The 13,723-nt window shown below is 47.5% G+C and overlaps 1 protein-coding gene across 3 annotated transcripts in view; it reads left to right on the forward strand.

Moving 5' to 3' along the window:
- Positions 1-7,560: 7,560 nt before the first annotated feature.
- The window catches only part of LOC146333966 (phosphatidylinositol 4-phosphate 5-kinase type-1 gamma-like), a 144,931-nt gene continuing 138,768 nt past the window's right edge, over positions 7,561-13,723 (forward strand). For all 3 annotated transcript variants that reach the window (XR_014786415.1, XR_014786416.1, XM_084825084.1), the window contains exons 1-2: positions 7,561-7,755; positions 13,322-13,613. The gene's annotated coding sequence lies outside the window, so the exon portion shown is untranslated. The remainder of the gene's footprint in view (positions 7,756-13,321; positions 13,614-13,723) is intronic.

The raw sequence follows: 13,723 nt of genomic DNA on the forward strand, positions 1-13,723 counted from the left end.
TAAAAAAAATGTTTTAGCCTAATCAGTTTTCTGCAGCATCTGATGCGCGCTTGGCCTAAAGTATTAAGATCAGCTGGTTCTTAATTTGGCCGATTTGCTTGTTCCTTTAATCTAGTGCGCACTTCTTGGGGCAAAAGAACTCGCATGAGTTGGTTCATGCTAGCCCAATTAGGATTTTAACAAGGGATCACTGTTTGCAATTCTCTAAATTTCTGTGGCTTTTCTCTGGTGTTTCAAAATTTGACTGGGTCTCTCAGGTTTTCCTGGGAGTCCTTAGGACTCTGCTCCCCGGGACTTAGGTGACCCTTTTGACGTCTCGACATACCAATCCAAGAATGCATCCCCATTGACCCTGTGCCACCTTGGACCCCGAGATTCCAAGGCTCCCTTTAAAGGCACAATTCTGTCCAGTCAAAGGTCCCAACCAAGGGAAATGGTTTGGCCGGGTCAAGTCCCATTTGCCCCAAACGTGCAAGTCTTAGGTCCGTAATTCCTGTACATGCACCCTGAAGGTGTCCCTTTGGGGCTGCGGAATTTCTTTGGAAGAATCCGACCCCTCCCTCCATCCACGCAGGAGCACACAGGGAAACCATCAGGAGGCCTCCACAGGCTGCGAGAAACGAAAGGCACCGCCAAATTCCGAGGTGCAGTCAGAGACCGACTCTCACCGAACAGGAGGCACCGTCAGTCACCCGCGGTCGAGGGAGCTCATACCATGGCGGGGAGTGAAGGGACGGTCGGGTTGCTCGCTGCCATCTCCGTTCATTCAGGAATGGTTTATTCAGGAGGTCTGTGCCTTGCCGGCCGGCTCATGCCACAGAGGGAAGGAGGAAAACCCACTCACACAAGGCTCCAGTGATGATAATTTGCCCTGGCCCTTTTTTACCTCCGTTCATACCGGGCAACTCTCGTTCAGTTCTTTTCCTCCTTCACCTGACGCCATATCCCACGGACCTCTGTAACTGCCCCCCAAAACAAAAACTTCCCAAGTGCTTAAATTACTGACTGCCTCTTTAAAGGCGGTATCCCGTCAGCCAAGGCACAATCGTCCCACGGGCAGCCCCACACTGAGTCCCAGACGTATAGGTTTTAAAAGGTCTCTTTCCTTGGTGCGTGCTTCTGGGATGTTCAGTGAGTGGCGGTCCAAATTGGTTCGATTCTCCTCAGCATTTGGGATCCGAGTCATGGCACCAAATTGTTAAGGAAATATCCAAGGCAGCTTAGGTTGAACAGTCAGAAATGTATTAAAGCACATCATGGCCGTGGGAGAGACAGGCAAAACTGTGTCTCCCCCAAATAAAAGAATCAGGATGCATTTATTCAGACTGAAAGTTGGAGAACAAATTGTTTGTTTGTTTTCTTAATCGCCCATCTGGCTGGTCACCCAGCCACTCTGGGCGATGTACAACCATACAACAATCAAAAACAGTAAAATTAAGCATTAAAACACTATGTTCGAAAAATACCCTAACCCACCCTAAATGTCTGCCTGAACAACCAAGTTTTCAATGCATGGCAGAAGCTCATTAAAGAGGGGGCATGGCGGAGTTCCCTAGGGAGGGAGCTCCACAGAGTGGGGGCCACCACAGAGAAGGCCCTCTCCCTTGTCCTCACCAGCCTAGCTGTCCTGGCTGATGGGACAGAGAGAAGACCAGCCGAGGCTGATCTCGTTGAGCGGCCTGTCTGGTGTTGCTGGAGGTGCTCCTTGAGGTAGGCTGGGCCGGGACCGTGTAGGGATTTAAAGGTCAAAGCCAACACCTTGTGTTGCACAAAATGCTAGTTTCGCCCCCTGGAGGCTAGTCCAATTTGCCCCAAAGAGGAGAGTCCACCTCAGGCCGGGTCCAACTCGATTTTATTGTTTGCAAACAGTTCGACAAAGGAGCTCACGCTCAAAGCAGAGTCGACCCTGGGCGACCTCCGCGCTACAGTTTTATCACTTAGCTTGCATTCCTCAGCCAGCCTGTCACTTTTGATTGGTTGCCAGCGGTTTGCTTGGCAACCTTATCTTAGGGTTACTGCCTGCTCATTCCAGGCATGCGCAGCTCTTACAATACTATGTGCTGCTTAAGACACATACAATGGCTTTTAGGTTACATTTTTACTACAATTCCCCCCTCAAAAGGCTTTTCTCAAATTTATACTCTCTTTGGTCCCGCGGTGGACTACGCACTTAAAGGCGCAAACTATTATTGCTGTGGCATTGATGGTTTTCTCTAAACAGCAAGTGAGGCCTGGGACGCCTTTGTTCTAGCTACTAGAATGTTGACAACAAAAACACTTTTTTTTTGAACTTTTGGAACTCAGTATTGTTCCGTTCATCAGGAACCCTTGAGACGAGAGCACCCTCTTTCTGTAGAGCTACTTGAGTCCTTTCAGGGGTTCATTATTCCAACGGTGACCTTCAGGTGGGTCAGCTTCTGGTGTGACCCTCTCTGGTGCAGGTGATGCCTTTATTCAGTGTGATGAATCCACTTCTTTTCTTTGGCGACTTTCATAGCAATGGGAGTGGTAAGTAGGATCTGAAACAGACCCTTCTGCTTCTTGGTAGGTGGTTCATCTTTCTAGGACTGGATTAGCACCCAATCGCTGGGATTGAGATTATGCACTGGAGCATCTAAAGGCCAGGATTGGTGCGGTGTCGCAAACCTGTGAAAACAAAACAGACTGCAAAGCAGTAACATAGCCCTGAATCTTAAAACTTTTACTTTTAAATTCACATTTAAGCTATCAGCCATAGGTAATATCCAAGGTGGGCACTTGTGGAACGTTTAAAAGGTGTCAATTTAATACTTCCCTTGGGGGTGCACCGTACTCGAGTCAAGGTGATTGGCAAGGCCTGTGGCCTTTCAACTTAATCTTTAAACAAATTTTAATGAGCATTGTCTTTAAGGTGCGGTTCATCTTCTCAACTGGACTTGTAGATTGAGGTTTCCAAGGGGGGTGTAGCTTCTAGTTAGTTTGTTATGCCTGGGCCACTACTTGCGTCACTTGTCCAACAAAATGGGGCCCCCGATTTGATTCACTCTCTTTAGGTAACAAGAGCTTAGGGATTACTTTTTAACAGGATCTTGGCTACTGTCTGAGCGGTGCAGTCAATTGCTTTTATCATTACTAGCAGGTACCGATAGCCATGAGTCTGGGGCAACTCTGAAAAGTCAATTTGAAATCTCTGAAAAGGATAGTAAGCGCATGGGCGACTTCTCATTTGAGCTGGGGGCTCAAACATCTTTGCATCATTTTTGAGGCACAAAGGGCAGTCAGCCACTGTTCTCAGGTCTTGGTCTAACCTGAAGGAGGTGCTATCTGCCTCGGGCGCACCCAAAATCGGGGTGTTAAAGGGGGATGATCCCTTTATTAGCTAACCATAATTTTTGAACTTCTCAATGAGCGGCTTCAAGCCTGCACAGGTGGCTTTTTTCAGAGGATACTGCCTCACGCACACAGGGCTCTCCCTTTTTAAAGAAGATTTTAATTTGTCTTATGCATTTGGTCGGGCAGGGGTTCTGTCTGCCCACACACATGGATCAACATTCTCTAAAATCTCAGTCCCTTTGGCCTCTGACACAATCTGGATTGCTTGAAGGGCCATTCGATAATTTGAGCCCTGCATTGCTGGCAGCTGTACTACAATCTGATTATCACGGAAGAAGATTTTAGCTTGCAGTTTTGTTAACAAGTCCCGCCCCAAGAGGGCAACCAGGTATGCGGATGAAACTACAAAGGCATGTTCCAGTATGTTATTTCCAGTCTTCGTGAGGAGGGGCTTACACACGGGCAATTTAGTTTTTTTTTTTTCCCCTTTAATTTCTTCTATAGTTACATGCTTTCCACTTTCTCTTGCCGGGGGGCTTCACAGGGATCATAGAAAATGTGGCTCCAGTATCTACTAGGGCTTTACAGTCCTCGCCACCAACCCTTACTTTTACCTTGGGATTCTCCCGAGCGTTTGTTCGTAGGGTGGTGGCCCTTCAGCTAGACTCCCCCCACTGGAGGACCCTGCCAGCATTTGGCAGCCTTCAGGGTGAGTCTCTTTTCTCTTTTCTTTCAGCTCTGGACAATCTTTCTTCCAATGTCTCTTCTCTCGGCAATATGCACATTTATTGAGCCCCGGTTGGCCCTTTCCTTTTCTGCCCCCCCCCTCTGGTCACTTCTGTGCTCTCAAGCTGCTGTTTATATCTCCGCCCATGGTGGCTGCCAGCATTGCCTTTTCCTTTTTCCAGGAATGGCACTTTTTTATGTGCTCTCATGTGCACCATAGCTCTAAAAACTTCATGATCTGGGGTCTGATAAGGCTAAAGCAGGCGGTGATATTAAGGCTTGCTTCAATTTAAGAAAAGCCTTTTTTATTTTAATTGTCCACTTCTAGTGCGTAATATTTTTGTTAAAGCTTCATACGGGGGCTTCACCCCTTTTTATGGCTACTATAGCCTCCCTCTTGTAACAGGCACACTTATCTTTTGGCTTGCCTGTTCTGCAAATCATGTTTCAAATTCTCTATGCCATGCACCAGTTTTAACTCTTTGTTTTCTCTGCAAGTTAGGCTGTTTGCCATTGCTTCGACAGAGACTCGCTTGCTTAGATCTTCAACGACACACATTTGGGATAAGCTTTCTTTATTTTTTAAGCCTTTTTGTCTGCTACTTTCTTCTGCCTTCTTTTATACCTTTTTCATATCATTAAAATCTAACACCATGACTGGAAAACATTTGTTTTGTATAGTAGGGCATGGTGGAGCAGATCTAACCATTATACTGCTCCTCTGACTGCATGGTCAGGGCCCATCAAAATCAAGGGAAGGGCGTTCTCATATGTGGAAAGAATTCCAAGCCACCATTTTTGCATCGGCAACTCCACACTGCATGAGTTTTGGCAGAGTGTCAGGTTTGCCTCTGAGCAAATGGAACGTCAGAACAGTTCAGATTTTGAGAAAGAGCTGGAACACATGGGGCAGGAACTTTCTTAGGCTTCAGAAACACAGCTGGGCTTAGAAGTATCACGGGAGAGTGGGGGACTCTCTCTCTCTCACCTCTTAAGTTAAGAGAATTTGCTGCCCCCTTTTTAAAGGGAAACTAACTTTCGTAGTTTCTCTTTGAACTTTTTGAAGGCTGTTTCCTTTGTAGTCTATGAATCTCTAGAAATTTGTATCTGTATGCTTCATTAGGGTAAATGAAATCAAAGCCTTGGAAATCATAGAATCATAGAATAGTAGGGTTGGAAGGGGCTTACAAGGCCATCGAGTCCAACCCCTTGCCCAGTGCAGGAATCTAAATCAGAGCATCCCTGACAGATGGCTGTCTAGCCTCGTCTTGAATGCCTCCAGGGTGGGAGAGCCCACCGCCTCCCCAGGTCATTGGTTCCATTGTCGTATTGCTCTAACAGTTAGGACGTTTCTCCTGATGTTCAGCTGGAATCCAGCTTCCTGTCACTTGAGCCCATGATTCCGTGTCCTGCAGTCTGGGATTATTGAGAAGAGATCCTGGCCTTCCTCTCTGGGACAACCTTTTAAGTACTTGAAGAGTGCTATCGTATCTCCCCTCAGTCTTCTCTTCTCAAGGCTAAATATACCCAGTTCTTTCAGTCAAATGCAGCTTTTTATCTGAGTGTTGAAATCACAAATCAAACTGTACACTGAGCTGATCACAAACAAACACACAATCTACAACAACGGGAGTTTAAGGCTATGACAAGCCTCACAGTACTTTTTATGGCAAGTCTTTAACTGTCCAAAGTTCCAGTCCATGTGCAGAGTGCCTCTAACAAAGAAGGCTTTGGGCCATAAAGAAGGGATGCTTTTAACAAAAGCTCTGTGTCTCTTCATCAGTTCGAATGGGGAAGGTGTAACCTTACACCTCTTCTAGATTCCTCCACAGATAAGAACAGAGCAGTGCTGCTCAGCTTTCCAGCTGTGATGCTTTTCTTGTGGTTTTTTTTTGCAAATCTCACTCTTTTGTCAGGTCCTGACAGACACCTTCCAGCTTCTCTGCTTGCTAAGGCTAAACCAGCCACGGCGAAGGGGGGTTAGGCAAGTCCCCCTTGGCTCTGCTCTGAGCAGGCTGACAGAGAGAAGCTCACACAGACCCTGATATTTTAAGAACTTGCTCTGTCTTTGTTTCTTGATTTTGCCACAGTCTTTAAGTCGTCAAACAAATCTCTTTCTTCAGAAGTTGCAACGTTTTCAACTGCTTTTGCTTCTTCTATCAGACTTGGATACGGTGGCAGACAAACTGTCTCTGGAGGGCCCCCTCCCTCCCCCGACAACCTCTCCTCCCAACCTAACAGGCCGAATCAGACCGGGGGGAGCTCAGGGCACCTTGGGCAGGGTCTCCCAGTCTTCAAGCTCCTTCCGTGGGGCTTGAATCGGGGGGAACAGGGGCTTTGGGCTCCACCTCGGAGCATACCATCATGACTTTACAATATTGAACTTTATATTCAACCTTTTCTCGCCTTCAGTGGATTTTGGTTGGCACTCATCCAAATGCTGATAACCTCACCTTCCCTGAGGCAAATGTATCTCTTACTACTTTATTCAGACACCACCCGGGGTCTCTTGCCCCTGTGGTCCTTTGCCAGTAACACATTTACACATTTACACTTCCGTAACTAAGGGGGATTCTTTCCGCACCAATTCAACCACCCATCAATATAGGCGAATTGATCCCATTGCCCATTATTCACCACATTTTTATATACAGCATTTACAAGATTTACACCAAAGGATCCTATGTCTGGCCAACTAATTCCAAATGCTGGCCAGTCCAATTGACAGAGTGTAACCAGCTTGCCTTTCGACATCTTAGTACACGGAGTCTGACAAACCTCAGGCGCTTGACTTTGCTCAAGTTCTTTAGCATGCATCCCAAGGGAGTGGCAGAGCTTTCTGAACGGGAGCTACCCGCCCCCATTGTGCCTACCTCTATTTGAAACCATACACGGAGCCTGACAAACCTCCGACGTTTACACAGAGTCTGACAAACCTCAGACGCTCCGAAGGCAACTCAAACAGAAAGACAGAAGGGAAATCAAGTACTTACTCTGCCCAACACCCTAATGCCGTCACTTCAGACCCGTTCAGCCTGGTTGACTCAATCAATGGAGTCCATGCCTTTAACCTCCTGTGTGTCCCGACCCCCGTTCTCTGGTGCCGTGGCAGACCTCAAAGGCGGTCCGGCACCCCCCACAGGCACCTTCGCCGGTTCTGTCGTTTGACCCCAGGGTGGTCCAAGGGACTCCTGACTGCTCGCCAGTTTGTTGCACAAAATGCTGGTGTCGCCCCCTGGAGGCGAGTCCAATTTGCCCCAAAGAGGAGAGTCAACTTCAGGCCGGGTCCAACTCGATTTTATTGTTTGCAAACAGTTCGACAAAGGAGCTCACGCTCAAAGCAGAGTCGACCCTGGGCAACCTCCGCGCTGCAGTTTTATCACTTAGCTTGCATTCCTCAGCCAGCGTGTTACTTTTGATTGGTTGCCAGCGGTTTGCTTAGCAACCTTATCTTAGGGTTACTGCCTGCTCATTCCAGGCATGCGCAGCTCTTACAGTACTATGTGCTGCTTAAGACACATACAATGGCTTTTAGGTTACATTTTTACTACACTTGAATTTGGCCCGGAAAACAACTGGTAACCAGTTCAACTCTTTCAGCACTGGAGTGGTGTGATCTCACCAGCAGCTGCCTTTACTCAGGCGAGCTGCTGCGTTCTGCACCAGCTGCAGCTTCCAAACCAACTTCAAGGGTAACCCCACGTTACCAACCCAAGGGTAAGCTCTCTCTCTCTCTCTCTCTCTCTCTCTCTCTCTCTCTCTCTCTCCCTCTCTCAATCCCATCAGGCACCTTGCCTTGTAGTGGGAATTTTCCTACATTGCTCGTTCCCAGGTGGGAGTAAAGGATGGACCCATCACAAAACAGACAGAGGCTTCCAGTAGGTGATCTTTTTCGAACTGTGGTGCTGGAGAAGACTCTTACGAGTCCCCTGGACTGCAAGGAGGTCAGATCAGTCCATCCTAAAGGAAATCAACCCTGACTGCTCATTGGAAGGACAGATACTGAAGCTGAAGCTCCAATATTTTGGCCACCTAATGCGAAGAGAAAACTCCCTGGAAAAGACCCTGATGCTGGGAAAGACTGAAGGCAAAAGGAGAAGGGGACGGCAGAGGATGAGATGGCTGGATAGCATCACGGATGCAATGAATATGGACTTGAGCACGCTCCGGGAGAGAGCGCAGGACAGGAAGGCCTGGCGTGCTATGGTCCATGGGGTCACGAAGAGTCGGACACGACTGAATGACTGAACAACAACAACAGGTGATCTTTATTCAAGGATCTGTTGCAACAGGGTTAAACAGCAATACAAGCAAGCTGTGACAACAAACTCACAGCATTTCATCTCCTTTATACTTTTCCAGACGTGGCTGTGTCCTTCCAGGAACTAGCTAATCTTGTTTTGTCACGTACGCAATGTCTCTTGAGCACATAGTCAAACCTTGAGTCTGCTAAATGTCTTCCTTTGTTTTCTGTGGCTCATTTCCTTGAGACTTTGTGTATGTGATCTGCTTGTTTTAGACTCACTGGTGCTCGTGATCACAGGCTTAAGTCTCATGACAAGATTTTGGCTATCTTAAGTTCATGTCAGTCATGAGGTTTTCTTGCACAGCCTGAACCAAACTACTTACAAGGCCTAGTCAGGCCTGTCTTTACATTTCCTTCTTTGGCTCCATCAGCACTGCTGTGGTAGGACCTCCAGCATCTATGACTTCCAGAGAGTGCTGGAGCCAAGCACTGCTGTTGCATCTATTGCTGCAAGGTGAGATAGATAGAAAGGTGTGTGTGTGTGTGTGTGTGTGTGTGTGCGCGCGCATGTACCTCTGCATGTGCATGTGTGTAAGGCAGAGTATGGACACTTGGAGGCAGAGGTTGGGGGATTCAACAGACAGGTTGGGAGAAGATTTCTGATCTTCTTGCACCTGTAAAGATGTCACTGCAGAGTAATCTCCTTAGAATAATGTATTTCTGGATTTTGAGGGCCACAAGTTTGCTTTCGAGAGTCCTGTTCTGAATTAAGCTGGGGAAAGGGGCAATGACCTGGGGAGAGTTTGCCATCATATATCCACCTCCTTGCTAACTGGGAGAACAATCTATCTGCCTCTAGAGCAGGAGTGGGGAACCTCTTGCAGCTTGAGGGCTGAATTCCATTTCAGAGAAACTCTCAGGGAGGCCACACTCCAGTGGTGGGTGGGGCCAGAGGCAAAGTGGGTGGAGTCAAAGGCAAAAGGGGCTGGGCCAAAGAGGAATTTGCAAAAGGAATTGCATTTCTAGGGAGGCCTACAATTCCCCAGAGTTGTAGGACTTCTTTCTGTCTAAACATGCATAGGATTGTGCCGTGAAACAGCCAACTGGGCCACTTTTAAAATTATGTATCTACCCATATCATTTAACATATGTGTTAACATATATTCTGGACCAGAAAAGAGCCAGCCATTCCTCTCTAGGTGCTTGGTAATGGGAGCCAAACGAAACCCTAATAGGCAACCTTGGAAGCTGCCTTCCCCTGAGTCAGGCCATCGGTCCATCTAGGTTGGTATTGCCAGCACTGACTGGCAGCATCTCCGCAGGGTTTCAGTCAAGGCTCCTTTTTGTCGTACCTAGAAATGCTTTCAGGGATTGAGTCTGGGACCTTTTGCATGCAATGCAGGTTCTCTGCCCCTGAGTGATGCCCCCTCCCCTAAAAATAAAAATTCTAGTCCTTATGGTTCTGAATAAAGGATTGATTTATGAAGGAACACAGGAAGCTGCCTCATACTGGGTCAGAACATCGATCCTCTCTAGCTCAGTCTTGTCTACAGTGACTGGGAGTGGCTCTCCAGGGTGTTAGACAGGGCGTCTCTCCCAGGGTTGCTTGTATATGCCAGGGATAGGGACTGTTTGAATTTGAAGGATGTTCAACATTGAATTGTGATCCTTCCTCTAAGAATAAGACAAGCTTCCAGTCCTCACGGTTCTGAATAAAGGGCTGATTTCAGTAGGAAACTGCTTTCTACAATGTCAGAGCTTTGGTGCCATTTGGTCAGTATTGTCAACCACTGGAGGCTGGTGGCTCTGATGTCAGTGGGATGGTGAATCCACTCCGGGTTTCAGTCAGAACTCTAAAGGAGCTGTCCAAGGTGCTCCTTTAGAGTTCTGATGGGTTCTGACTGAAACCCGGAGTGGATTCACCATCCCACTGACATCAGAGCCACCAGCCTCCACTGCTGTCAACACTGACTGGCTGCAGCTCTCTGGGCTTTCAGACAGGGGTCTTTTCCCAGCCCTACCTGGAGATGCTGAGGAATTGAACCTGGGACCTTTTGCAAGCAAAGCAGGGGAGCTGCAGTTCTGCCCTGCATTAGGGCAAGATTTTGCTTCACTATGGAGAAATGTTGGAGATACGGTGTTGACAAAGTCCTGGAGGACAGGTCTATCAACAGTTATTAACCATGTTAGCTAAACAGAGATTCCATATTTAGAGGCAGTCTACCACTGAACAGAAGTTGCTGAGAGAGAGGAAAGAAGAAAGGAGAGGTGATGCCTTCATATCCTTCTTGTGGGGCTCCCAGGAAGCATCTTGGCTGACCACAGTCAAAACAGGATGCTGAGCTAGGTGCTGAGCTTCAGTCTGATCCAGCAGGGCTCATCTGATGATATTCTCATGATATTCTTTTTCAACAAATTCATGGAGGAGGCAGGGTCAAAAAAGAACTCTTACCCATGGTTAAGCCTGATGAAGCTCCCTTGTTAGAAGAATCCTGGTGAATTATGGGTTGTTCTTGTCTTATTGTGATTGTATTTTGGTTTTATTTGTAAACTGCCTTATTATTTACTATAGAATCATAGAGTTGGGAGGGACCTCAAAGATCATCTAATCCAACCCCCTTTTCAATGCAGGCTCTGCACTGCAGGGTGCATCTACAGTCATCCTGACAGATGGCAGCCCAGCCTTTGCTTGAATACCTCCAGTGCCAGAGAACCCCCCACCTCTCACTGTTAGGAAGCATGTCCTAATATTGAGCTGAAATTTGCTTCCCTGCAATTTCCATCTGTTGGTTCTAGACCTGTCCTTCCCTCTGGAGCAACAGAGAGCAAGTCTTCTCCATCTTCTGCATGGCAACCTGAAAGGCAGGATATAAATAACAAAAATAGATAATAAAGCCAGTGTAGTGTAGTGGCTACAGTGTTGGACTGGGAGCCGGGAGATCCGGGTTCTAGTCCCCACTCGGCCATGGAAGCTCCCTGGGTGACTTTGGGCCAGTCACAGACTCTCAGGCCAACCTACCTCACAGGGTTGTTGTTGTGAGGATAAAACAGAGAGGAGGAGGATCATGCAAGCCACCTTAGGTTCCTTGCAAGAGAAAAAAAGGCAGGATATAAATGAAATAAATAAATAAATACACATGTGCCTTATGTGGACCTCTGATTCAGCAGGGATCTTCTGATGTCCTTAGAATCTACAGCTAGCAATACTGTGACCTGGTCTGCACAACATGACAGCCTATGGGTTAAACAACCCATCATGCGCTGTTGTTCACGAGTGGGTGCACCCCTGCCACTTATGCTTTTAATCAGCAACCCACAAGGGGCTTACTTGCAGGTTGCTGTGCATGTTGTCCAAACCCAGACCCCTGGGATGTTTAGCCCCCAAACAACCCAACAGTTAACCTTGTTGTTGGGTGGCTGATTAAAAGCAGAAGTGGCAGTTGCACCAAAAGCAGTGTGTCTGCTCTCTCCTGCTCGCCTCTGACAGCCCATGGGTTGTTTAACCCATGGGCTGTTGTGTTGTGCGAACCGGCCCTGTGTGCCAGTGCACCTCTTTGAGTTTCTGTGTGTGAGAGTGTCAATCAAACAATCTGTCAGGGTGGACACTGAGCCCATGGAATCCCAGAGTAGTTCTGATTCTGAGGAAGAGCAGTCGCTCTTGGGAGAGGAGCGCGCTCCTCTTTCCCAGGGCCAACAGCTGACGGAGATTCCTCCCACCGGCATTCCTAGTTTAGTTAGCAGTCCAGGGAGTGACCGAGCACGGATAGCAGACTTGGTGGATGCGCGATGCAGACGCAGAGAGCGGCGCCAGATGGAGGGCGCGGAAAGGAGGCGAAAAGCAACAGGGTTAATCTGGGCCATAATCTGGAAAGGCCCCGTGCAGTGAGGCGTGAGCTTCCATCACGTCTGCTTCCCGCGCTCTGTCACTCCCAGGACTGCTATCTAAGCTAGGAATGCCGGTGGGCGGAATCTCCGCCAGCTGTGGGCCCTGGGAAAGAGGAGCGCGCTCCCCTCCCAGGAGCGACTGCTCTTCCTCAGAATCAGAACTACTCTGGGATTCCATGGGCTCAGTGTCCACCCTGACACAATCTGAATTTCTTCGTGAATCCTTGGTTAATGACAGGGGTGAAGAAACGTACCCCCTTTCCTCAACCACCGGTCATTTAGTGGTTTCTCAGCTTTTGTGCTTTCTCCCTTTTCTTAAAGGTTGAAATGCCTCCCCTAAAACTGAGTAACTGGCAGGAAGAGCTTGAAGCTAACATATGCTGGTATTTTGTGGGTTTGGGCCCTGCAGCTTTTGCCTTCAGCCCTGCCCACTACTGGAAGGCAGTCCCAAAGACTGTCTCCGAAATGGAATTCATGTTGGGAATATTGCAGCCTCATCTGCAAGTTACTGGAAGGGGACAGTGTTTCAGTTAGTTTATGCATGGGAATTTAGACCACAGCTAGCCTTAGGATCTCTAGCCTACAATGTGGTTTCCTGTGATTTCTTCCTTTTGCTCCCCCCCCCCCGAACGTCCCCCATCTCTGGGAGCACATGTGTTTGCTCTCTCGCACCTGCCTGTGTAATGGAATACAAACTGGACTGAACAAACTCTTTTTGAAACTCTACTGTGTACCTGCATTTTATATGCAAGAATAATTTACCTTTTACCTTTTTATTTTTACCTTTATATGCAAGAATATTTTACCATTTTACCTTTTCTTCATTAAAGAAAGGTGTGGTCTCCTTTTATTCTAAGATAGCCCTGTGTGCGTGTGGGACTGATAAATGCTCTTTTTGTTTTGCTTTTTTGTTTTGTTTTTCTCTGCTCACTGTCTTTCTAACAGGAGACATCATTACTAAAAAATCCCATCAATTTGGCCCTCAGGCTGAAAGAAGTTCAGCATCCCTGGTTCATAGACTGAAGATGTCTTTGGTCTAGAAGGTTATGACTTTGTTCAAAGAGGGTTGAGCCAAATGGACTTAATTATCCTCCACTTCTCAGCAGATCTGTTGGGATCCCCACTCACCTCTCAATCTCAATTTCATTGCAGGTTGATAACCAGGAACTACCAGCACATCCTGGCCTTGGTATTTGTCATCAATGAGCTCAATGAGGATACAACTCTCCTACCCAATGCCACCCTCAGCTTCTGCATCTGCGACCATGGCAATGTTGGAAGAAGGACCTATGTGAACACCCTGTCTCTGCTCTACACACAGGGCCAAATGTTTCCTAATTATAAATGTGAGAGGTGGGATAAACTGCTCTCTGTTATTGGGAGTCTTGATTCCACATCCTCAAGGCAGATAGCATCTCTAATGGGCATCCTCAAGATCCCACAGGTAAGAAGGTTCTATAGAACTCAGGAATACAGAGGTTCAAAATCCCATCCCTGAAAACAGCTCTTACCCATGCAGTGGGTGTGTAGCAGTGGTGTAATGGAGACAGGGCG

Source organism: Heloderma suspectum, chromosome W (assembly GCF_057233095.1).
Source record: "Heloderma suspectum isolate Gila_16-S chromosome W, 16-S_ref, whole genome shotgun sequence".
Lineage (NCBI taxonomy): Eukaryota > Metazoa > Chordata > Lepidosauria > Squamata > Helodermatidae > Heloderma > Heloderma suspectum.